The 26,919-nt window shown below is 35.3% G+C and overlaps 1 non-coding gene across 1 annotated transcript; it reads right to left on the bottom strand.

Moving 5' to 3' along the window:
• Positions 1-7,384: 7,384 nt before the first annotated feature.
• On the bottom strand, positions 7,385-7,491 carry LOC145080765 (small nucleolar RNA R71). Its single transcript, XR_013695351.1, has one exon. It is a non-coding gene; the product is annotated as a small nucleolar RNA R71 (small nucleolar RNA).
• Between the last annotated feature and the right edge of the window lie 19,428 nt (positions 7,492-26,919).

Raw genomic sequence — 26,919 nt, 5'->3', positions numbered from 1 at the left:
ATTTCTCTGCCCAATTGATTCTCCACTTCATGTTTGAACTCTTTGAACTTTTCAAACGTTTCTGACTTGTGCTTGATTAAGTAAATATACCCATATCTACTATAATCATCAGTGAAAGTCACGTAGAAGCGGTTCCCATCCTTTGTGGTGGATCTAAAGGGCCCACACACATCGGTATGTATGAGATCCAATAAACCCTCACCCCTTTCACAAGTGCCAGTGAAGGGTGACTTGGTCATCTTTCCAAGTAAACAAGATTCACACGTGTCATCTTCCCTAAGTCGAATGACTCCAACAATCCATCCTTTTGGAGTTTGGATATGCGCTTATTGTTGACATGTCCAAGACGACAATGCCACAAGGATGCTCTATCCATACTATTGGAAGAATCCATACACAACACATCATTTCCTAAGTTATCTACAACCATAACAGTTTCATAAATTCCATTACAAGGAATTGCTTCAAAATATAAAATACCATTTTGATAAGCATAAATCGAACCATTCTCGTTATTAAATGAATATCTAAATCCATGTCTAAACAAACCATGAAAAGAAATGATGTTTCTTGCCATATCTAGCGAGTAGCAACAATTATTTAAATCTAAATTCAATCCATTACTAAGCACCAAAGAATATACTCCAATCTTGGTAACAGACGATGATATTCTGTTCCCCATGATTAGATTTATTCTTCCAAGCTCCACATCCCTATTTATTCCTAGTCTCTGCAAATTAGAACAAATGTGGTAACCACACCCTGTATCAAGAACCCAAGAAATAACATGAGATGAATCATTATATTTCATTATGTATATACCTGCAAAAGATGGCTTGATCTTTCCATCCTTGATGGCTTGCAGATATTCCGGGCAGCTTCTCTTCCAATGCCTTATTTTGTGGCAATGATGGCACTCTGCCTCTTTTGGGTTATGGTTTGGCTTAGCAGGATCGACCTTAGTCCCACAAGAAGAGGAACCATCTTGGGACTTTCCCTTGCGGTGGTTCTTCGAAGAAGCCTTCCTCTTCTTGCCCATTCCCTGCCCAATAGCCAAAACAGGAGCAGTGGATGGATCGGGAGTCGGTGCAACAGACTTATCCTTTAAGTTGCTATCAGCAGTCCTTAGGAGCCCTTGGAGTTTGCTTAGGGTGACCTCTTCCTTGTTCATGTGGTAGGTCATCCTAAATTGATTGTAGCATGAGGGAAAGGAGTGAAGAACAATGTCGATAGCCAAATCTTCCCCAAAGTTTACATTCAACTTGCGAAGACGATCGACATACCTTTGCATCTCTTGAAAATGCACGGTTAGAGACTCTCCACTTCCCATTTTAGCAGTGATCATATTCGTTATGATCTCATAGCGCTCTTGCCTCGTGCTTTGGTGATATCTCTCCATCAAGTCTAGATGCATCTCATAAGGATACATGTCCTCATAGGACTTTTGGAATTCGGAGTTCATTGTGGCTATCATGATGCAATGGACTTTCGTTGCATCACGTTCATGTGTCTCAAACACAGCCATTTCTTCGGGAGTAGCAGTTTCTGGATTGATCTTCTCAAGCTTCTCATCGAGAACATACTCCTTGTCCTCATAACGCGCGATCGTGCGAATGTATCCTATCCATTCGCTAAAGTTCGATCCATCGAAAGCCACTTTTTGACAAAGGCTCATTAGCGTGAATGAGCTAGCAGCAGCGTTGTTTGCGTTAGACATCTACAAATAGAAAGGAACAAAGTTGATTAGAATTAAGTCCCTAATTAACACCCAAAATGAAAATTTAGGGCTAGGACCCAACTACATTATTTACACATTAGAAAAGGGATACCGTGATCTAACATGCAAATAATTTGGAGGTAAGTGAATGATGATTCACTAATTCTTCACCATGAAAAACATAAGCTTTAAGTTTTAAATGCATTGAGAATTCCTAGATTCTTTGAGATTCATTGAACCTTTCAATGGCATGTTTAAATCTCGATATTCCCCTCTAGTTTATGACTGGGATACCGAGGATCACAAAGCGGGTGTGAATAACCATGCAAATCTACATGGTGCCTTCATTGTTACAATCACCTATTCGATGTGCCGGTAAACCACACACGCTCCACTGAACTATGACAAACAATGAATCACCCTTTGCCACCTTTTCTTAGAACCAATTAGTGTGCCGGTTAACCACACACGCTCCACTAACATCTAAACGAGGGTGCAAAGTGTAGTTTCATGGGATTGCATCAATTCACTTTTCCTAAAGTAACTAAGATTGGGAATTTTTATAAAACAGTTTAGTTACTTTAAATAGATTCATTACATATTAATGAGAAGAGGTTTGCCCTATCCTACCCATTCGGCTAACGACCCTCCACCAGTCAAGCAAGCGGTGGGTGTGAGTGTACACCCATTAAGCGCCATTTTATTGGCAGCAACCTTATACCCACCTTATAGACTGACTTCGTGAATGAGGCCTACTAACGGTAAGACTAGCATTTTAATCATACATACATATATATATATATATATATATATATATATATATATATATATATTAAGCTTGTAATAATATATTAGTATAGTGTTGAATTTTAAACTTGTAAAATTCTAGGGTTTGAAATTTAAATTATTCAAATTAAACTTTTAATCACAAAACTTAAATTTCAAAACTTGAGGACAAGTTTTAAACTTTTTAAAACATAAGGATCAAATAGCAAATAATATAAATCAACTAATTAGATTATCTCAATTTGATCTTATTCAATATTACTTGCAAGACAATCCACCAATTCAATTCAAGTAATCAATTATTATCATATAAGGAAATTATTATTCAACTAATTGGTAATTATCTTTTGTTTGGTCAAGAATATACTCATATATTTAATAAAAATCGGATTTTAATGACCAAAAATAGTTAAGGCAAGTATCCTCAAGTAAAACAACAAGAAATCCCGAAACTACCTCCTTCTGAAGCTCGAACTCGCCGAGTTCCCACTATGGACTCGCCGAGTTGGAGCTACTTGCCGAGTCCACAGTGGAACTCGCCGAGTTCATCAGATAGAATCACAAAAATCGAATATAACCAATGCATCAATTCAATAGAAATCAATTAATGCTCTAATACCACTGATGGGTTTGAGCCATAAGAACATTTCTATGTGCACATGCAAACCCTAATTGCTTGGATCTAGGTTTCTCTAATTGAACATGCATTGTATCCAAGACTTATAATACTAGATCTAATGTAAACATTTGATTCTAATCATATGAATTAGGATCTAGAATAATACCTTGGATTACTTGCTTGATACTTCTACTTCTTGGAGCTTAGAGTCACAATTGTCACTCCTCTAATGGCTTACAAACACCAACTAGCAAGAGAATGATCTTGAGAGAGAGAGAGAGGAGGGTGAGAAATCGGCTCTATGGTTCCTTGCCTTGCATGAGTCCCGATTTCCCTCACCCTAGGGATCTATTTATACTATGAGCTACTAGGGTTTTACCTTTAACCCTAATTGAATAACTTAGGCCCTAAGAAATCCAGGATCCTCCTAGATACTAGGCTTGGACGATTTTATGGTCCTCCAACCCTAAAATCCGTCCACCCTTATATCCATAAGGATACATAGCCCAAAACACAACTATCACACATTTGACAGTTTATGCCCCTTTATTCAATTAACCTCTTTAAGTCACCAAATTAATTCTCAATTAGTATATGACTTATATTAATCAAATAACATTATTATTCCTTTAATATATTATTCTCATAATATATTAACAATAATATCTCTTCTCTCCCTTAACAAATCATCCTGCCAAGTTGCTATGGTGAAGGCAACCCAAAAGGACCATGCACAACTGGGTCAAGTACTTACCAAATATAATTATAGCCTTAGACACTAATCCAACAACAATATGATTCAGCAAGAATGCCATGGGCTACCCCACATGATCTTTACCTAGGACTGCCATCACATGGCCTTACATCCAATGTCACGGGCTACCCCACATGGTCTTTACCTAGGAATGTTATGGGCCACCCCACATGGTCTTATATCCAATGCCACATGCTCCCCCCGGGGGTCTTCCATACCAACATAATATCACATAACATATCAATTCATAAATGAATAACACACACACATAACATGTTCATATAATGGGTCGGCCTTGGTGTCGTAGACCCATAAGTATGGTGAGAAAACTCACCTCCGTCCGATGAATATGAATACTGCCCTCCTAATAATTCGTAGCCTCCCGAGCTGAATAACAACAATAATAATGCAATCAATGATAGGGCCTTAAATTACCCAAGTAAAGGCCCAACCTTCAAAGTCTACCCCAAGGCCTAATTACCCTTTTCTTGCAAATGGGCCCCAGAGTCCAAGTCCAATATCCTTAATGGGCCCCATTGGCCCAATAAGGCCCAACTGATAAGTCCACGACCCAATCAGATGAAAAGGCCTCTAACTCACAGAATCTAATCAAGCCCAACAACCAAATGAGGCCTAAAGGCCCAAAACAGCTTAGGGCCCAACTGAGCTGCGTACTACCCTGGTACGTGCAACGTACTGAAGGTTTGGGCACTACGTGTTGTGTACAGCTGGTTACGCCCAATGTACAATCAGTTTAAGCACTTTTTCCATTAAGTGCTTAATGCTCGATTCCATCACGTCTAAAAGTCAGATCTAGACTTGTTCAAACATCCTAAGGCATAAAGTTGCCAACTTTATGCCCTTGCATGTCTCATAAACACCCAACACTTCCATTAAGACCTTTATGAGGTCCTTAATTCATGCATGAGACCAATACACCCATCAAGATCACATTTTTATGCTTCTAAACTAAGGGACCTCATATCTGTCATTCCCACTTCATGGAGTTGCTTAACTCACCATAAGAGGTCCAAAACCAACCAAAAGGGGTAAACTAGAAAACCCTAGCTAGATCTAAGTATTTATATGGAAAGGTGCAAGCTTTTTACCTCTAGAAGTCTTGCAAGATGACCATAATACATATTCCTGAAGCACCAAACCGATCCAAGCTTGCCTAGCAATTCCACTTCTTGAAAGAACTCCAAAATGCTCACCAAAACCCTCTTTTTAAGCATAAACTCTCACTCACACTCTATCTCAGCTGAAAGTATACGGAATGGGGCTAAAGAGGCTGACAGGGTTTGGTCCAAGAGGCCAAAAGATGTTTAAATAGGGGTTCAAGTCCGGATTTAGGGTTTTGGCCTTCTCTTGTGTACACCCGGCGTACCCTTACGTACGCCTCGCGTACGCGAAATGCTCTCGCGATCATTCATGCAGAGTACGCTAAGCGTACTCATAGGTACGCCCAACGTACTCCAAGGGACCATTTATGACAAAATTGGAATTCTTCGAGGGTTTTCAAGCCATACCTGATTTAGGGCGTTACAAACCTTTTGTTTACTAATTAGACATGAAGCTCCATTCATTTCCACAGGTGGAACACTTCTAGTTCGAATTATCATCAACACATAGTTTATTTTTAACATTTTTGATCGCTATAAATTACTGATGTATGATTATACTTTAAGTGTACTGCCTTGGCACTATACAGTATATTAACTACTCATGACTTTCGTTTATCCTAGGATTGATTGTTTAATTATGGTTGAAGTTATGGATTGGATTTAGTTATTTGGTTATTTTTTGATTTAGCTTATTAAAGAACCTCACATACTTTTGATAACTATTTTCTCTGCTTATTGTTGAATTTGATTAAGTTAATATGACTGTATTCCTTAGTTGAGTTTGAATCTTATGATTTTGTGAATTGCAAAATTATAGGACTAGAGTTTTGAACAAACCCTAGGGTTAAGTAGAAAAGTGGGTAAAAGAGTGTTGGAGATAATATATGACGACAAAGCATATATTGAATTGAATCAATGAACTAAATTGATCAATCTATTATAAGTCTAGTTAACTTGAACTGAACACTAGTAAACTTGTTAGTTTGTCCGCCTGATCACCGAATAAATGAGCTAGTTTGCTAAATGATTAAATTAGTGAGCACTAACTTGGTCATTTTAGGAATTGGTAACTCAAGAAACTAAAATCCATTGCACTACCATAAATTCACCATAATAACAATTACATCTGAAGCTAAACAAAAGTCCCTTATTCACCTTGGTTAAATCTTACTAGCTTATTTGCTTTAGTTAAAGTACTAGTTTAATTAGTTGAAAGAAGTTAGTTTGGTAATTAAGTTTCAAGTCTTGCAAAACTAGAGAAAACCATTTTTAATTTTATTAGTAATTAGTTAGTAGTAGATAAAAATTAGCTAAAACACCGTTCCTTGTGTTCGACACTAGTTCTTACCATAGCTATACTATTACACGATTAGGTACACTGCCTATTGTGTTTAATAGTCTAGTGAAACAAATGTTAGTTTTATAAATTTTAAACTTGAATAAACATATATACAATTAAATACACATCAAGTTTTTGGCATCGTTGCCGAGGAACGGTGCAATTTTAGTTACTTTAATTCTGCTATTTTATTTGGATTAGTTACTATTTAGTTACTTTTACTTTTATTTTAGGTTTTATTTCTTTTTGGCTCACCACGACGTGGTAATTTCTACCACGTCGTGACATTGTAACAATAGAACTTTATTCTTCATTTTTGTTCTTTTTACGCGTTTCATTTGTTTATTTGCAGTTCTTTTTATGACCCGTGGATCAAAGTCATCTTTGATTCCACCACTTGAAGACCCGGAATCCGCTTTTCACAAAAACAAATACAAAACCGTTGGAGAAACAGCTACACCAAAGAAGTCGCCTTGTATGAATCTCAAGTCGGTTTTTGGCAAAAAGAAGGAAAAAATGGGAGAATCCAACAAAACACTTAAGGACGAAGACACAAAGAGCAATCCAACGAAGGAAGACACCGAGTACGAAACTATAAAAGGAAGGAAGCGAAACCGAATCTGAAACAAAAAGCGAGCTAAACAAAGAACCCGACAACACCATGGCGAACATTGCAGACCTCTCGATGGAGGCGTACAAAAAGAGAGTTCGAGACAAAACCGGACCGGGGCTTGTGTAACCCACCATACCCGCCACTGCCACATTTGAACTTAAGGGGCACATCCTTACTACATTAAAAGAGATTTCTTTCACCGGAAAGGATCACGAAGATGCTTATAAGCATCTAGATGTAGTTAACGACATCGCCGACTACTTTAACATTCCAAATGTTCTAAGAGAAACAATGTTTTTGAGGATGCTCCCTGTCACTTCCAAGGGAGCCGCGAAGGATTGGCTGAAGGCACTTCCACCAGGCATGATAACGACGTGGGCCAAGATGCGTGAATCATTTTTGGAACAATTTTTCCCACCATCCAAGGTGGATAAGCTCAAAATGCCCATTGCCAATTTTGAACAACAAATGGGGGAGTCATTGTATGAAGCATGGGAACGCTATAAGAGTCTACTTAGGAATTGTCCCCAAAACGACCTAAATGTGTAACAAGAAGTGTCGATCTTTTATGATGGGGTAAATGTCACCACTAGACAACTCTTTGACTCTCAAGGCCCCTTAACAAAGAAAAATATGGCATAAATTAAGGAGCTCGTTGAAAAATTCTTTAAGCACTCTAGAGAATACCATAATCCGAGGAATGATGTAACGAGGGGATTTGCTAATGCTGCCACAGAAGATAAGTCGGCAGTATTGGCAATGTTGCAAAACATGGATAGAAGAATGACTAAAATAGATCAAACAATCCATGCTATCCGGGTTGGGTGTGAAATTTGTAACGGGCCACATTTGACTAGAGATTGTGACCTTGATGAGAATGGAAACCGGAAGGTTCATTCTTTCTACTCGAGCGGTGATCGTTTTGATGAAGATTGGAGAAAGCCTAAAAAAAGTGGTTACCCTATGATGAGTATAAAAAGCCCAAAGAAGAAAAGTTTGAACAAAAAAGGAGAGGATTTTATCAAAGAGAGGAACCACCGGTTGAAAAAGAAATCTGATTTTGAGACAACGCTTATCTGGTTTGCAGCCGAAAAAAGGCATGATGGAACTGAAGCCGCAGTTAAAGAACAACAAATAATGATGAAAGAGCAACAAGTAATGATGAAGGAACAACAAGAGATGATGAAAAACCAGCAAGCACTGTTTAGAAATCAACAAGCTTCAATCCTCAACGTAGAACAACAACTTGGGCAACTAGCTAAACAATTCAATGAAAGGCCTACGGGAGGACTTCCATGGAACACCGAACAAAACCCAAGAGGAGCTCACATCCAAGTAATTACCACTAGAAGCGGGAAAATTATCACTCATTTAATGCCCATAGACAGAAACAACTCGGATGGGGAGAAGGAAGTTCAAGAAGGAAGTCAAGGAAAAGGATCTGAACAATCACCACGAGGTGGCAAGAAGTTGAAAAGAAAATTGATGAACCCGTAAAGACTTATCGCCTACCATTGCCATTCCCAAGTAGAAAAATTCAAGAGAAGCATGCTGAAGATTATCGGAGGTTCTTAGACCACATAAAGTCTCTTGAAATAAATATTCCATTCCTTGAGGCCTTAGTTGAAATGCCAAAATATGCCAAGTTCCTCAAGGATCTTTTAACAAACCGAAAGAAAATGGAGGGACTATCGAAGGTGGAAATAAATGAATCTTGTTCCGCTGTAATGCTAAACAAGTTACCAAAAAAGATGGGTGATCCAGAAGCATAACATTACCATGCCAGTTCGGGAATCTAGCAACTAGTCATGCTCTAGCCAATTCGGGAGCTAGTGTTAATTTGATGCCCTATTCGTTTTTCAAGAAGCTTGATCTCCCCGAACCAAGACCGTTCTGCATGGTCATACATTTAGCTAACAAGACCATGAACTTCCCAAGGGGTATATGTGAAGACTTGCTTGTAAGAGTGGACAAGTTTGTTTTTCCCACATATTTCATCGTATTAGATATGAAGGAAGACGAACAAGTCCCAATCATCCTTGGAAGGCCCTTCTTGAGCACCACCCGAGCCTTAGTTGATATTAGAGAGTCCAAACTCACTCTCCGAGTAGGAGAAGCAACAATCACTTTTGGGGTTAATCAGGCAATTCAACATTCAAGAGTAACTGATGATACGACTTTTTCTGATGATATATTAGACGAACTATTTGAAAAGGAGCTAGGGGGGTGGAAGGAAAAAGAAACCGAGGGATTTATCGTGCTTTAAGAAAGTGATTTTGATGTCGAACTAGATCTGCAAGAATTAGAGAAGCTATTGGAAGAAAGTGAATATAATGAAGTAATGAAAGAGGCTGAAGAAGCAACACGACATGGTGATAGCAACACGTCGTGGTCAACAATTTTACCACAATCTGACAATTTTAGTCGCGACACCACGACGTGGCAAGCAGCCCACGTCGTGGTGACTAATGAAAAGCCAAAAGTTGAGCTTAAAGCCCTACCCGATCACCTGGAGTACACATTCTTGGAAGAAGGGCAACAAAAACCAGTAATTATAGCATCCGATCTAGCTAAACATGGAAAAGAAAGCCTCGTTGAAGTATTATTGAAAAAACTGTTGGGTTTTGAGCATTCTAACACTCCTAAGTGTACATGCAACCCTAAATACCTTGGATCTATGTTTTCTCTATTATACATGCAAATAAGAACTTCCAAGGTATTATCCTAATCTAGCATACAAAACAATGACAATAGCAAGATAGAATACATACCTCTTTGGAGAAGAAAGTCTTCATGAAGCTAGAGTGCCTAGTGCCCCAAGTGTGACACCTCAAATGGAATCACAATCATCAAAACACTTAGAATGACTTGAGAGAATTCTACACTCACCAAAATCGGCTAGCCCTCTCTAGAATCATACTAGTGGCCAATTTTGTCAAGAATAAGATCTTTATATAGTGTTACAATTAGGGTAAACCCTAATTGTCATGACTTTCCATTTCCTTGGATCCATGGGTTCAAATACACCATGGAGCATCCATGAACCATCCTATGGGTTTTAGCCCAACTTGATTATCCATGGAGCATTAGCCCACTATACAAGTATGGATGATTTACACAATCAACCCATATATTTAATTAGTCTTCTTTTGATCACTTAATTAATCCTAGATTAATTCTTGATCAATACTAATTAAATAATCTTATTATTCTTATTATTAATATACTAGAACTTATAATATATTAATAACCATAAGTGTCTTATTTCTCTCATCCAAGTGCATGATGGTATGCAACCCAAATGGACCATGCCGGGTCGGGTCAAGTCTTACCAATTATAGTTATGGACTTAGACATTAATCCAACAGTCTCCCACTTGGATAAGTCTAAAACTATTATTGCGTATGACTTCAGGAACCAACCGGCAATCGTAGCTCTCAAAAGCTTCTGTCGAACTCTGACCTTGTAGATGAACTCTGACCTTTGTCAGTGACTTGTCCATTAGATAAGGGATCATATATTCCTCCATTCTAGATATCATATGGACTGAGACATGGATTATAATCATTCTCTCTGTCCATTTGTTGTTTCCCGATTTCCGATTTATGACAACTGACTAATTGAACAAATCAAATCAGTCCTGGCCCGGCCGAGCACTTCCATTTGTCATCATCAAATCATCGAGGGGCCCACAGATATCGCTTTTATCCCGAAGGTAAAAGGAACGGATAAACTTCGACTCATATGGCTTGTTCTACTACTTGTTGAATCATACACAAAGGCACGTTTTATAGCACCGAGTTACCAAATGCATTTTTCATGCAATCAATGTACTATCAACTCATAGTAACAACTCATATCTCTAGGTTTGAAGAATATAGGATATTATCGTCTCATGACCACTCGTGATAAAATCCATGAAGTGATTCCAATGAGCGCGGGTTGAATCCAATACTCAGAACTTATGAGCACTCATGATTGTTGTAGCCTTGTCCAACACCTTAGACCTCTACAACCCATCATGACAGTCTTAATTCATATCTACTTCCAAAATACGACCGACTGTGGATGGTTTGAATAACTTAGTCATTCCGGAAGAATAACCTAGTTTATTCGGGAAGTCAAAACATGCAAAGTGAAACACAATAATAATTGAATCCAATATGGTATCAACCCTTTGAACATAAATAAAACACCTTTTATTTATCACCATATGATTACACATTATTCATTGTACACTGTTTCAGCTATCAACCTTATTCTTGAATTTAAAACAATAGTTGTCCCATGCTCCAAGCATGTACACTATGTTTTCTTAAACACTAGTCATGCCACACACCAAGTATGCATACTATGTTTGTCTATGATCTTTACTTTGTGAACTAGATCAATTGAACATAACTTCAATGATTCTCTTTTCACACTCCCAAATCCTTAGTGCAAATGCAAGAATTCCAAATTCATGCCATTTACTGGAATCTGTCAGATTCTAAACTTATATGCATTGATCCTCTTGTAATGATTATGCACAAAGTCAGAAAGACTTGACAACAATCATTACAGAGTATTCCAAAGGAGATCAGCTCCTTGGAAACATCCTTCTTGCATTAAGTTTCCTAATCTTAAACAGACTGAAAATTCTAACTTTGAAACATTTCCAGATTCCATTTTGACTATCACTTCTGAACAAGAGTTGCCTCCTTACAGATTATGTCAACATGGTCCTTCCAGAATTATCACTATACTTCCAACTGTCCTTGAGCAACCAATCTTTGGTAAACCTTAGATTGTCCTCGACAATTGTTTAATCCTTTTAGTCATATCCAGTTCTAAACCTTTTCCCTTCTTAATGCCCCAGGCATTTGGAAAATTTTAGAACGGATGATTATAGCACATGTAATCGATCCTATATCCGAAGCATATGGGGCACGATTCATGATGCCTCACATAAAGACTAAACCAGTCTTTTGCTATAACATTTCCATTTCAATTTGCCAAGTTCTCATAATTCAGATTATGAAAAGGGATGTCGTAATCATAATCGAATTTTAGAACGCAAATAATGGACTCATATACAGAATTTCCTTATGTTGAGCCATTCCAACATGAAATTCATATATATATCCTTGACTAAATGATTAAAACCTCAGATCTAAACCTTATAGATTTGATATGAAGTATAATTTCCTCTCCCTTAATTATAGCAAAACAACTTTTTCCCAATTGAAATTTTTTGTTTTCTATAATTAACATTGCTAACTTGCAATACTTATCATAATTATCATGCTCCCACTAACATGATGATTATTAGCATAACACTTATGCTCCCACTAGCTTTGACATGTACTCAAAAATCAGCTGACTTTCTTACCAAAGTTCAGATTTCTGATACTAGATTGTTTTGATAAGACTTTATCAAAATCATACACCTTCCCTTAGATAGCACACTTGTGTATCTAAACAATTATGAAGAGGGATGCCGTAATCATAATGTTTCGACCTTTTTTCCACTTCTCACAAGTCCATATTAGTGTGCCGGTTAACCACACGCGCTCCACTAACGACTTTGAGAATGCAAATATCACAATTGCTATCTAGCTAAAATCTACTTAGTGAAAGTGTTTCCTCACCATCATTTTCATGAATCGGAGAGAAACCTTATGACACTTAGATTTAATGGTGTATGTGTTCTTATCCATGTGAATTGTCAAAATCATAGTCACTAGACAAAGATAATGACAAATCCAAAACCATATGGATTGAACTCAATCTTAACTTCTTGCCACTTGGCAGCTCAAGGGCCTGCCATTGCTTCCAAGTTGTTATGCAACACATTGAGAACTCTAAGAACTCATATGCAAAGCCAACTTCAACTGGAATGGGCACAGAATATGTCAACACAATAGATTATAAACCTCAAATTGTGTGCTAGAGAAGAACTTTAGGTTTTATTCTTGATTAGTTCTTGAGACTTTCAAGACCTTTAAGACTCCCACTGTCCTCTTGACCTATAAGACTCCCTTGTCAAACATCCAAGAGATAGTGCGGATTCTATTCAAGAAAAACACTTCACACAATTGGCCTAAGTTGGTCTTTGTTTTATCCAAAACATCACAACTTACCAATTTCAAATGTACAAGAGTAGAAAAACTTTTACTCTTACATTTGACAAGTGTTTTAACCTTCTTTTGAGACATGTCACTCAAATTACAATCTTGGAGTATGACTCTAAGACTTGTATTGGAACGAAGTATGACTCATCTTCTTGATTTAACCACTTCAACAATTCAAGATCCCTCTTCTTAGTCATAAGAATGCACTAAGATTTCCTTAGAGAACTAATTGTGCTATGGTTTCTTAATCATTAGGATGATCACAAAAACTGATACTAAAGTACTCTCCCATCTTTTCAGATTTGAGAAACTTTTATCCTTCTGCCTAAATTGATTCTTCTTATTCGCTCTGCCTTACATTGGAACCATTTCCAATGTCTCAGAGTTACACTTAAGCTTGTAAGTATAATCATATTTACTGAGCTTTAGTAAACTATGACGAATAGTCTTATCAATCTTTTGTGGTGGACTTAATCAGTGCACAAGACTATGTACTCGATCCCTTAGTCCATTACTTGACTCACACATCCATGTGAACAGGTAATTAGTCTTAATTTTTCCAAAACTTGAAAGTTCTCATTCATCATGCTATACAACTTGCATGATTCCAAGTTCCGGTCCAATTGAAACTTGGGTGATGAGAATCTTTCCTTATTTGGTAAATTTAGACATTACCACAAATGAAAGAATCAATTTCATATTTCCACTCTTGCTCTTAATGGAATCATATAAGCAACAATTTTTCCTCAAAATCCATTGTAAGGATATTTTAAAATAAATAAAATCAAAAAATTCTCTTTTATTTTAAAACTTTGCGGAAAAAACTTATCCTTACAATCCATATGAGAACTTGTTGTTATCTATTCCTAGGCAATATCTCATAACTCCTAAGAAGTAGCTCAAGAATCCGATCTTTAAACTATGCGATAGAAATCCATCTACGCCATCAGATTCAGCATATTCTTTCTTTAAGTTTCTTCACTTTTCTTTGATTCTTAAAACAACACCATGTGACCCAGTCACATCATGTATCAAGAATCTCAGAATAGAAACTTAGCAGAGTTAGATAGTGGACTTTACCTGAAGTAGAGTCAAACTTATTGACTTTAACATCCTTAGGTAAATTTTGGCAGCTTCGCAACCAATGCCCCTTTCTTTGGCAATACAAACATATGGACCCTTTGATAATGGTACACGAGACTATCACAGACTTAGCTTTGTCTCTTTACCATTTGGTCAACCGAGTTGACTATGGCCGATCCCTTTCCATTGGGAAGAGAGAGCTTTTCTGGATTTCCTGTGTCACTCTTGTCAATGTCCATAAAGTTTTAAGAAAGTTGATCTTAGATAAGATCATTAAGGGTCTTGTCATAGTCTATTTCATAGGTGTCCCAAAGGAACTCACTAAGTGACTTAGAAAGTGATTGAACCACCAACTTTCTCAAGACTTTGACACCCAACTCTCCCGGCTTGTCAATATGTGACTACATCTCCAAGATGTGACCACACCTAGACCTTGCCTTGCCAATAGGGCTTGAGTGACCTTAAACTTTTCAAGAACTTGTGGGTTAGGGAGAATAATTGGAAGAGGTGAAGAAGTATGATATCCATGGGACATCATCTTCATTAGGAAAGCTTGTTTCAAGAGATTTGGGAAGATCATAAATGTCTAAACCAGACATCTTTTGGGAGATATTCAAGATAGTTGATCTTAAGTCCTTAATATGACACCCAATATGAAATATTAAGGCTAGGACCCAACAAACTATTTTATAACTTAGAAGAGGTATGCCGTAATCCAAGCTATAAAATATTTGAAGGTAGGTGAATGACGATTCACCAATTTCCACCAAGATAAACGAAATGTATTATTAGGTTTTAATTGGTTTTGAAACTCCTAGATCTTTGAGATTCATTGAACTTTTCAAAGGCATGTTTCAATCTCGAGTGTGCCCTCCAAGTTTTGTGACTGGGATGCCGAGGATCACAAAACGAGGTGTGAAGTAACCATGCAAATCACTTGGTACCCTCAATAAATTACCCCTCAATCGATGTGCCGGTTAACCACACACGCTCCATCGATACTATGATAAATATTAAGTCACCCTTTACCTACCTTGTTAAGTCCAAGTTAGTGTGCCGGTTAACCACACACGCTCCACTAACGACTTTGACAAAGTGTAAAGTGTAATTTCATGGATTAGCACCTTATTCACATTTTCCTAAGTAACTAAGATTGGGTATTATTAAGAGTTTAGTTACTTAGTATTATCATTAATACTTTTTAATGAAGGGAGAATTATAGTCTTGTCAAACCCGTTCGGCTAACGACCCTCCACCGGTCAAGCAAGCGGTGGGTGAGAGTGGACACCCATTAAGTTGCCATTTTATAGGCAACAACCTTATACCCACCTTATAGACCGGCTTCGTGAATGAGGCGTACTAGCGGTAAGACTGACTTTACTCTTATACATATATATATATATATATATATTATTAACTTATAATATTATAAAGTATAAGGGTTGAATTTTAACTTTTAAAATTCTAAGGGCTAACTTGGAATTAAAGTATTCATACTTGAAAATTTTTCAAATTCCAAAACTTGAGGGCAAGTTTTGAAACTATTCAAAACTAATTAATTCCATAACTTATGTGTTTAAAGTAGTTTTAATCCAAAAACTCTTCAAGTTCCATAACTTGAGGACAAGTTATGGAAGACTTTAAACTAATAAAAGAACTAACTTTTCCTTTATTTTATAACTTATGGATTTAATTATGGTTACATATTTTTCTTTTAATGAAGTGACTCTTGAACTTCCATAACTTGAGGACAAGTTATGGAGTCATAAAAATTATTCAATGACACAAGACTCTTCATTTTGTAACCATTGCCAACTCTTATGAATTTTATGAGTCTTTAATGTGACTCTTCATGTAACTTGAGGACAAGTTACACAAACACATTTTATACTCAACTCTTAGATTAAAATGGATTGAAAACAACTATTTCACTCAACATTTCTATTAATCTAAGCAACTCATAAGAACAAGATAATTCAAATCAAACTTTTTCATGTAATTAGTCTAAACCTTAAACTAATACAAAACATGAATCTATTGACAATTATCTTTGAAAATGGATTAGCATGAACATTACCACACCAAAAACAAGTTTATAAGATCAAAAACAACTTAGGGTAACGTTCCTAGTCCATTTCTAGCCAAAAACCTCGAATATATGCTGTCTGGGGCTCCTACTCGGCGAGTGGCATCAACCAACTCGGCGAGTTGGATGCATTTTGCCTTGGACTCGGCGAGTCCATTTATGGACTCGGCGAGTCTGCTGGGCAGACAGCATCAAAACTCGATTTTCCAGCTTCTTTTGCAAGTATAACAAGAAAACAAGCCTAGTCTCTGATACCACTGTTGGGTTTTGAGCATTCTAACACTCCTAAGTGTACATGCAACCCTAAATACCTTGGATCTATGTTTTCTCTATTATACATGCAAATAAGAACTTCCAAGGTATTATCCTAATCTAGCATACAAAACAATGACAATAGCAAGATAGAATACATACCTCTTTGGAGAAGAAAGTCTTCATGAAGCTAGAGTGCCTAGTGCCCCAAGTGTGACACCTCAAATGGAATCACAATCATCAAAACACTTAGAATGACTTGAGAGAATTCTACACTCACCAAAATCGGCTAGCCCTCTCTAGAATCATACTAGTGGCCAATTTTGTCAAGAATAAGATCTTTATATAGTGTTACAATTAGGGTAAACCCTAATTGTCATGACTTTCCATTTCCTTGGATCCATGGGTTCAAATACACCATGGAGCATCCATGAACCATCCTATGGGTTTTAGCCCAACTTGATTATCCATGGAGCATTAGCCCACTATACAAGTATGGATGATTTACACAATCAACCCATATATTTAATTAGTCTTCTTTTGATCACTTAATTAATCCTAGATTAATTCTTGATCAATACTAATTAAATAATCTTATTATTCTTATTATTAATATACTAGAACTTATAATATATTAATAACCATAAGTGTCTTATTTCTCTCATCCAAGTGCATGATGGTATGCAACCCAAATGGACCATGCCGGGTCGGGTCAAGTCTTACCAATTATAGTTATGGACTTAGACATTAATCCAACAAAAACAAAGTGACATAGCATGGAAGATAATCGACATCAAGAGGATTAGTCCAACCTATTGTTCTCATAAGATCAACCTAGAAGAAGGAGCTAAACCCATAGTTCAACGCCAAAGAAGACTTAACCCAAATATGCAAGAAGTGGTTAAAAATGAGGTGGTTAAACTTTTAGATGTTGGTATCATTTACTCAATCTCTGATAGCGCATGGGTAAGTCCAGTGCATTTGGTACCAAAGAAAGGAGGAATAACGGTGGTTACCAATGAAGATAATTAGTTAATCTCAACAAGAACAATAACCGGGTTGCGCGTTTGCATCGACTATCGAAAGCTTAATGATGCTACATGCAAGGATCACTTTCCACTACCATTTATCGACCAAATGCTTGAAAGACTATCTAGTCATCTTTACTATTGTTTTCTTGATGGTTTCTCAGGGTACTTCCAAATTCCAATTGACCCACAAGACCAAGAAAATACCACTTTTACTTGCCCAAGTGGGAAATTTGCATATAGACGCATGCCTTTTGGGTTATGCAATGCACCGACTACATTCCAAAGGTGCATGATGGCTATCTTCCACGACGTTATCGAGAAATTTATTTAGGTTTTCATGGATGACTTCTCAGTTTTCGGGTCCTTTTTTTGAAGATTGTCTATCTAAGTTAGACCTAATGTTAACAAGATGTGAGAAGATAAACCTATTCCTAAATTGGGAAAAGTGTCACTTCATGGTAAAGGAAGGGATTGTGTTAGGACACAAGGTCTCAAGGTTGGGGATAGAGGTGGATAGAGCAAAAGTTGACACCATAGCTAAATTGCCACCCCCAACTAATGTAAAATGGGTAAGGAGCTTTTTAGGCTATGCGGGATTTTATCGCCGTTTTATTAAAGACTTTTCGAAGATCACGAGGCCATTAACTCCACTTCTTTTGAAAGATGCCCTGTTTGGCTTTTCGAAGATCACGAGGCCAAGTTGGGAGGAATTATGGAGAGAGCAACAAGGTGGAGCAGGTGGTAGTGGAGGAGGAGGTGATGATGGAGATGACGAAGAATGAGAGTTCTATCCTTTTGTTTTAGTGGATAGAAGACTTTTTTTATTTTATGTCTTTTATTTTGTGTGTTTGGTTTGTTTGGTGTGGTTGTTTGGATACTTATTTCTTTTTGGTTTACTTGTTTGACAATGTTTCCTACTTTCATTACTCTTATTTGCTTAGATTGCCAGGTGTAATTTGTAGAGTCCGAGAGAGGGTATTATTGGCAAAAGAATGTGCTTTATAGAGAAAGATTAGAAACAACGAGAGAAACGAGCTTCGAGCAATTTTTAGAGTGTTTGTTTGCGTCAATAAGTGAGGAGTCACGCCAAACAACTTCATACATTAGTTGGTGCCACCAATATTCTAGAAATCAGTTGATTCTGGCACAGTTTATTATTATTTCAAGACCACCACGTTGTGGTAATATCCACCACATCGTGTTGTCATCATAAAAAAGCTAAAATCGCAGTCTATTTAGTCCACCACGAGGTGGTGAACTCCGCCACAAGGTGGTGCTGCTCGAGTCCGTTTTCTTCGAGTATGATCCCGTACTTTCAGAAGTCTAAGTGTTCAACAGTGGCGTTTCTAATTTTATATTCATTCTCATGGTATGGATGAGTTGTTCCCACACCATGGAATTTATTTTAACGCGATAAAGAAGTATTATCCCGACTGCCACAACATGGTTGACACTTTCCTATGTCGTGGGGGAGATGTTCATTGCATAAGAAGGTTGTCATTATACTTTCCAATTCAGTTTCACACTTTCAAGCAACCGGGCTTTTCTACATATCCCCACATGATTCGAGATGCATCTTCTACCCCAGGGGCGGGAGTCTGTTCCTTTTTCTCACTCTTTTTAACTTTTATGTTTTGCATAACATGCAATGAGGGCATTGCATGAGATAAGTGTGGGGTAGGGGTTATATTATATTGCATAGGAAAAAGCATTTGATTTTAAATTTTTTGCATTGCTAGTTTCAGAATTTGCATTCATATAGACTTGAAATAATAGTTTAATGTAGGAAACTTAGCTAATTAAAAATTTTGCTAGTATAGTATGGGATGATCCGATGAGAACTCAAATGTTTACCTAAGCCAACACATGTTACAGTGTATTTGTGGCTTTCCATTTCCTAGTGAAAAGTCATGAGGTATGAAAGGTAATCTGGTAGTTTGTATGACCTGCAGCCTAAACCTGAAATCTATCCAGGAAAGCTTAGTTAGTCATCGCACTTAGACTAATACCTTAACCAATAAAGGTTGAAGCTAAACTCCTTGCTTAAGCATGTAGGATTTGAGTGAAAAAAAAAGAGTGAGATAAATGTGAAAAAAAGAGAGAAATTACCAAAAAGTTCAAGAGTTTTGGAGCAGTCAAATTATGAAATTCAAAGATAAAAATTCTGGAGAAACCCAAAAAGTTGAAGATACCAAAAATCAAACAGAAAAGGTGGAGAATTCAAAGAAATTAAAGATCAAATATACCAATAAAATGAAGAATTCAAAGAGCTCCATTGTGGTATCAAAGTTGTAATTTCTAGAATTTATGTATGCTTGGTTGTTTAGCCAAAAAATACCTTGAGGGTAAGAAAGATTTCTGTGGATTGATTCGGAGGGTTGCAAAAACGAGTGTCATATAAGTTATGGGGTGAAGGTTCATAAGTATTGTGAGTATTTAGGAGTAGGAAGTTCTTAGGAATTATAAACATAAATACATGCATTGAGGTCTTGGGATAGTGGCTGGATTTGAAATGGATTGTTTTATACTTTGCTGGTAAAATAAGAAATCAATTTGCTTGAGGGAAAGCAAAGAATAAGTGTGGGGTATTTTGATACGTGCATATTTATACACATAATTATACATCATAACTTAATATTTTAATTACTTTTATGCCCTTATTAGAGCAAAATATACTTAATTTGTTATGAATTATGTTGTATGGATAAAAGACATGCTTGGAGCAAAAAGGAAGCTGGACCTCGGAGTTGGGAGTTTGAATCAAAGCTTTAAAATGAAGAAACAAAATACCCAACACGTTGTGGTGGATTCCCACGACATGGTGAATTAAAGAATCCCGATTTGCTTCGTAGACTTGTAGAACACGAGATAAACATAAAGACCACGACGTGGTGGCCTTACCACGTCGTGGTGCTCTGAATTCGATAAAAATAGAAATAGATCTCATTCTCCTCCAAATTGGGACTTTTGGATCTGGAAGTAAAAAACACTTTTGAAGGCAAAACGCACGTTTAAAGGTTTGGGAAGCAAGGAATTCGATCATAGCTTCGGGAGTAGGACATCTAAGGCAACCAATCTTTACACTTTGATTTTTCATTAGTTTCTACCATGTCAAACTCTTTGAATTTCGATTTTGTGTTTTTGTTTGCTGAAAATCACGAGCTAAATACTCATGACATTCGTTTAGCCTATGATTGATTGTTTAATTATGGTGGAATTTATGGATTGGATTTAGTTATTTGGTTATTTGTTGATTTATCTTATTAAAGAACCTCACATACTTTTGATAGCTATTTTCTCTGCTTTACTGAATTTGATTAAGTTAATATGACTAATTCCTTAGTTGAATTTGAATATTATGATCTTGTGAATTGCAAAATTGTAGGACTAGAGTTTTGAACAAAACCTAGGGTTAAGTAGAAAAGTGGGTAAAAGAGTTTTGGAGCAAATATATGACGACAAATCATATATTGAATTGAATCAATGAACTAAATTGATCAATCTATTATAAGTCTAATTAACTCGAACCGAACACTAGTAAACTTGTTAGTTTGTCCGCCTGATCACCGAATAAATGAGCTAGTTTGCTAAATGATTAAATTAGTGAGCACTAACTTGGTCATTTTAGGAATCGGTAACCAAAGAAACTAAAATCCATTGCACTACCATAAATTCACCATAATAACAATTACATATGAAGCTAAACAAAAGTCCCTTATTCACCTTGGTTAAATCTTACTAGCTTATTTGCTTTAGTTAAAGTACTAGTTTAATTAGTTGAAAGAAGTTAGTTTGGTAATTAAGTTTCTAGTCTTGCAAAACTAGAGAAATCCATTTTTAATTTTATTAGTAGTTAGTTAGTAGTAGATAAAAATTAGCTAAAACACCGTTCCTTGTGTTCGACACTAGTTCTTACCATAGCTAGGTACACTGCCTAGTGTGTTTAATAGTCTAGTGAAACAAATATTAGTTTTATAAATTTTAAACTTGAATAAACATATATACCAATTAAATACACATCAAACATAGATAATATGCACACATAACACATAATTTATATTAAATATTTCATATCTATGTGTAAGATGAAAGTAACTATGCACTCACTTGTTAAAGTAATGACTCGAAATTTGAGTAGCGCTTTGCTTCTAACGATCATTTTTTCCTTTGACGAAACCTAATATCATTGTCACTAGATTTTAGTCTATTATTTATTGCGACTAAATATTAGTCTTTATTTATCATAAACTTAGGGTATATGAGCGATATTGTTTTTCTTGTATTATATAAGTGTTAAACAATACTTTTCAATTACTATGTACAGTCAGAGACCATAAATAATGATGGGTTATGAGCATAACAACAACCTATGTGTTCATACAACCCTAATTGTTTTGGATCTAAGTTTTTCACTAGTTGAACATGCAAATCTCTCTATATATATTAAAGCATAAACCTAATTACATCACCTAAAACAATCTGGCCCCTTCAATGTTTTTCATTGATTATTTTAAACCACTGGATCAATTTCGCTTATGTCATCATAACAAAAGGGAACTACAAATATCCCTTTGTTACTGTCTATAATCATTTTTCCTCCAAGATAGGGATTTCTCTCTTCCTCTTTCTCTCTCTGACGAAGATAATATCAAGAGCCGGTGATCTCTCCAATTTCTATCCATGTTCTTCCTCCTCAAGAGTCGATGATCTCTCAAATTTCTATCCATGTTCTTCTCCATCAATGCATCTCCTGCATCCTGTTTGTCACTAACAACTTGAAATTTAGATTCATTACCAAAGATTATTCCCGTTGCGCTTTTCTTCTTCTCAAGGTATTTGAACTTTTATGAATCTGCAACTGGTTTTCCATTTTGATTATTCTAACGGGAATTTTAATTTGAATCACTCTTATTTGGGTTTTAGGTTTATATTATGCATATCCGATTTATGTTTCTATCTATGGTTTTTTAGTAATCAAATCGAAATGGTATTGATTCGTTCTGGATTTGATTGCGATTAATGAAATCAAACATGTTGTTGGATGTGAAACAAGGTGTAAACAAAGATGGGAAGACAATCCTCTTGGGTGAAAATTCTTAAAAAAGTATCATTTCAATTGACAAAATGGTTAAAATTCTAAAAGAAAGTTAAATTTGAAGATTGCTAAATAACTTGTATTATTTCAGATATTGACCCTTTGGTATAGAGCTCTAGAAGTCCTTTTGGGTGCTACTCATTATTTAACAGTTGTTGACATGTGGTCTGTTGGCTGCATATTTGGTACTCATTCTTTCTGAATTAATTAAGTGTGTTATGCATTAAGTCAAAAAAACACTAACGTGTTCTTCAAATTTGAAGACAACAGTAGTCAGAATACATCCGATGGCATTGTTACCACCTACACATACTATGATTATACTTTTGGATTCATCCATCATTGCAATCTTACTGATTTGGAGGTACTAATTTTGATTTCTACTACCAAACTTTCTTAGAATTCGTCAAGATTTAGGATCTTTACCCTAATTAAAATAAAATTTTGTTCGGAATCATATTAATTAGTTCTGTTTTGCAGCATGATACAATTATATTTCAACTATTTTTTAAAAGTATATACACATTATATCATCTTACTTTGCAAATCTGCAATAAGATCCAAATATTTGACTTTACTGATTAGACTTTGGCCAAAAAGTTAATTCTTCATCCCTTAATCTTTGGCTTAAGCCACTGAGTTTTTTATTCCACAAACAATATTTTATAACAATAATTTTTTTAATTATTCGTAACAAACTATGTTGACCAAGTCTATTATTGTCAATTTGTTTTAAGTTTAAATAGCAAACTATGTTGACCAGGTTTATCTTTGGCTTAAGCCGCTGAGTTTGTTATTTCACAAACAAGATTTTATAACAATATTTTCTTTTATTGTTCCTAACAAACTATGTTGACCAAGTCTATTATTGTCATTTTGTTTTAAGTTTAAATAACAACTATGTTGACCAAGTATATTATTGTCAAGTTGTTTTAAGTTTAAATAACAAACTATGTTTACCAAGTCTATTATTGTCAATTTGTTTTAAGTTTAAACGTAATTTCCTTATAACCAATGGTATAATTGTCAACACGAACACATACTCTACAAATTTTAATTTCTTTCATGAATCTTATATTCTTATTTATGCAGACTATCATTCCAATTATACCGTCAATCATAAACACTTTCCAAAATAATTATATATATATATATATATATATATATATATATATATATATATATATTTATCATGTTTCAATATATAGAATGCAGACATTTATGATTAAACCATTTAATAAGTAAATATTATCTTTAAATCTTTTCAAAATCATGTATACTTATCAATTTAGAAACAATCATTTAATTTAATCTTATTAAAAATGATTTTTAATTCATCTATTTTCGATATATATATATATATATATATATATATATATATATATATATATATATATATATATATATATATATATATATATTTAATATAAAATCACGACACATGTTTTCCAATTATTTCTCTACATTTGTTAACCAACTTTAATTTGTTATTATCTTCACCAATATTCTTTAATTCCATTCTTTGTATAATCATGAGGACTGTTATAGATACTTCAACAACTCTATTTGCTATTTGCTAGATGTGTTGGCAAAACTGTTATTTTCACATTTTCAGCAAATGGACATTGCTTACTTTTGATTTATTACCATATCACATTAGACAAACCTCATAATTACAGATGTGTTCATTAAAATTAATAAGATATAAGTTTTTTTTTACTGTTATACTAATTATTTTAAATTAATATATACTTTTATTTTAATATTTGATATATGTTATGTATGTTAGGACATTTAATATAATTATGCCCTATAGAACATAATATGATTTTAAGATCCATTTATAGGTTAAAATCTGTGTAATACACATGTTGATAACATAAATGAGCAAAAATAACAACGTACTTTGAAAGTATGTTGCTCTAAATAACATAAAATGTTCATGTTACTATTTTTTGTTAATATTTTTTTTATAGTTTTTAGAACTCAATAAAATTATATATTTCGGGACATAAACCTAAAATACCAATCGAAATTATATAGGTTTTGTTCATAACCTTAAAATAACAAAGTATACTTCGAAATTAAAAAAAAACAAATAATATTTAAATAATAAATTCCAGAGGTTTGTATGTTTTTTATGCGTTCCTCCGCGTTTAACGCGAGTTATTATCTAGTTGAATACCAAAGCAAAACCCTATATCTAGCATAGATAAATCGAGCTCTACATATAATTCGGGTTTAGAAGTTTACCTCACTTGTTATGTAGCAATAACAAGAACACCTTGAAAATCCTTGACTCTTGAAAGCTTATTGCCTAAAATGTGACACCTCTAATGGCTTACAAACACCACTAGCAAGATGATGAGAGGACAGAGGAGGGATGCTCTTAGAAATTTTGCTATGGTTTACAAATGTAAGCATTAACCGAAAATCATAGGTGGTGGGGTCTTTATATAGTTGTGGGCTGCTAGGGTTTTATGGAGGAAACCCTAATTTCCTACTTAAGGATAAACATTTCGAAAATCATAGGTGGTGGGGTCTTTATATAGGTGGTGGGTTTACAATGGCATAAACAATTTTTAAATAACAAACAAAACACAAACGTATCAAAGGATAGACATTCCTAGAAGCAAGCTCCAAAAAGTAATTTATTAAAAACACTTTTGAAAAGACAACACAGAGAAACATCGACAAAAAGTAATAAATATAAACAACATGTATATGAATGTGAGTCTTAAAAGCAAAAGCCAAAGCATATGAAACTAACCACCAAATCAAGATAGAAAGAGAGAACGTCGCAACGGTGTCCTGGGTGGTGGTGGTTAATGAGGCATGGCGTCGACGAGGGTGGAAGACGAATAAAACGATGCTTATTTAATTTCCTATATCTCACTAATTTGATATTTTAATGCTTTCTTTTTATATCTTCTTCAACCACTTTTTTACTATTATACCTCCTATTTCATCGCTTTTGTTGTAACTGATCGTTATAGGATAATAATGTAGTTTACTTGTTTAATTTTTCTTAATTTTATGAGGGCCAGTATATATTTTATTTTATAAAGTATATTATTCCAAACAATAGTTTGTTAGCGGATGATTTACATTCCATTTTAACTGTTGTTACCTTACTTCCAAAATCATTAGAGGGCCCGACATTGATTTCATTCTTAAAAACAAGCTAATTCATTAATTTTTTTGGTATTAGTAGTCTAAAAAACAGGGGGGCCATGCCCCCCACATCCCCTAAAGGCATCCGCCACTGCATGCAACATAAAATCTAGGTTAAACTAATTATAACAACCTACTTTGACATTGCAAATCTAATAAGAATTACTAACTTCTTGTGCATCTCAATTTTGATCTTTTAGAATCCTTGTCGATCTAACCATGTTGCTTGGATGAGGGGACCCAAAGTAGAATCCATTTAATGGAATCACACCCAATGACTCCAAAGAGAGAACATAAAGAAAACTAGGAGAATGTCAAATTTATTCAAACTCTGGAAAGGGTTAAGAAATTCGTCCCATAGAGAGAAAGGGAAGAAGTTGGTGAAAATTTCAAGCCAATGTGCAAGATGGAATGAAACCCTTAGCACCCCATATATAGCCTTACAACCTTTGCCATGTTTTATCTCTCATCCCATGTGGGATTAAGATATAATTTGAAAATCACATCCTACTCATGTGGGATGGAGATTTCGAAATTCCCTTATTCCCTAACCAGAATATTTCAATTAGTTAATGTTTTAACTAGTTAATAGCCCACTGAATTAATTAATTCATAATTTATTTCAATTAGTCAATGTTTTAACTAGTTAATAACCCATTGAATTGATTAATTCATAATTAATTCCAGAATAGTTTCTGGTTAATTTATTAAACATATTAAATTAATAAACTTATTTTCTCCTTATGTTTATTTCTTTTAATTCCACATTTGTGTATTGAAGGCAACCCAAAATGACAACATTATTGCTTTGAAATATTACTAATAGTTAATGACATTGGACATTATTTCCAACAACAATAACTAGGGATGTCAACAGGACCAAATGGGGGCGGAAACAGCTGCCCCCACCCCCAAATTCGTCTGTTTCCCTCGACCTCGATCCCAATCCCGACCCCGAATTCCCCTGTTTTCTCACCATGATCCCGCTCCCGAATTTTAAGACCACCCCAATCCTACCCCCGTTTCCCCATTTATCCCCGAATCTCCCATTAACCCTGTTTAACCTTATTTACTGTATTTTTAACTTGTTTATTTCGTTTAGGTTTATATATCACACTAAGGGCCTGTTTGAT

The sequence above is a fragment of the Lactuca serriola genome, chromosome 1 (assembly GCF_051521515.1).
Source record: "Lactuca serriola cultivar US96UC23 chromosome 1, Lser_US96UC23_V15, whole genome shotgun sequence".
Taxonomy (NCBI): Eukaryota; Viridiplantae; Streptophyta; class Magnoliopsida; order Asterales; family Asteraceae; genus Lactuca; species Lactuca serriola.
The sequence above is the reverse complement of the archived record's forward strand: the minus strand, read 5'-3'. Positions and strand labels throughout refer to the sequence as shown.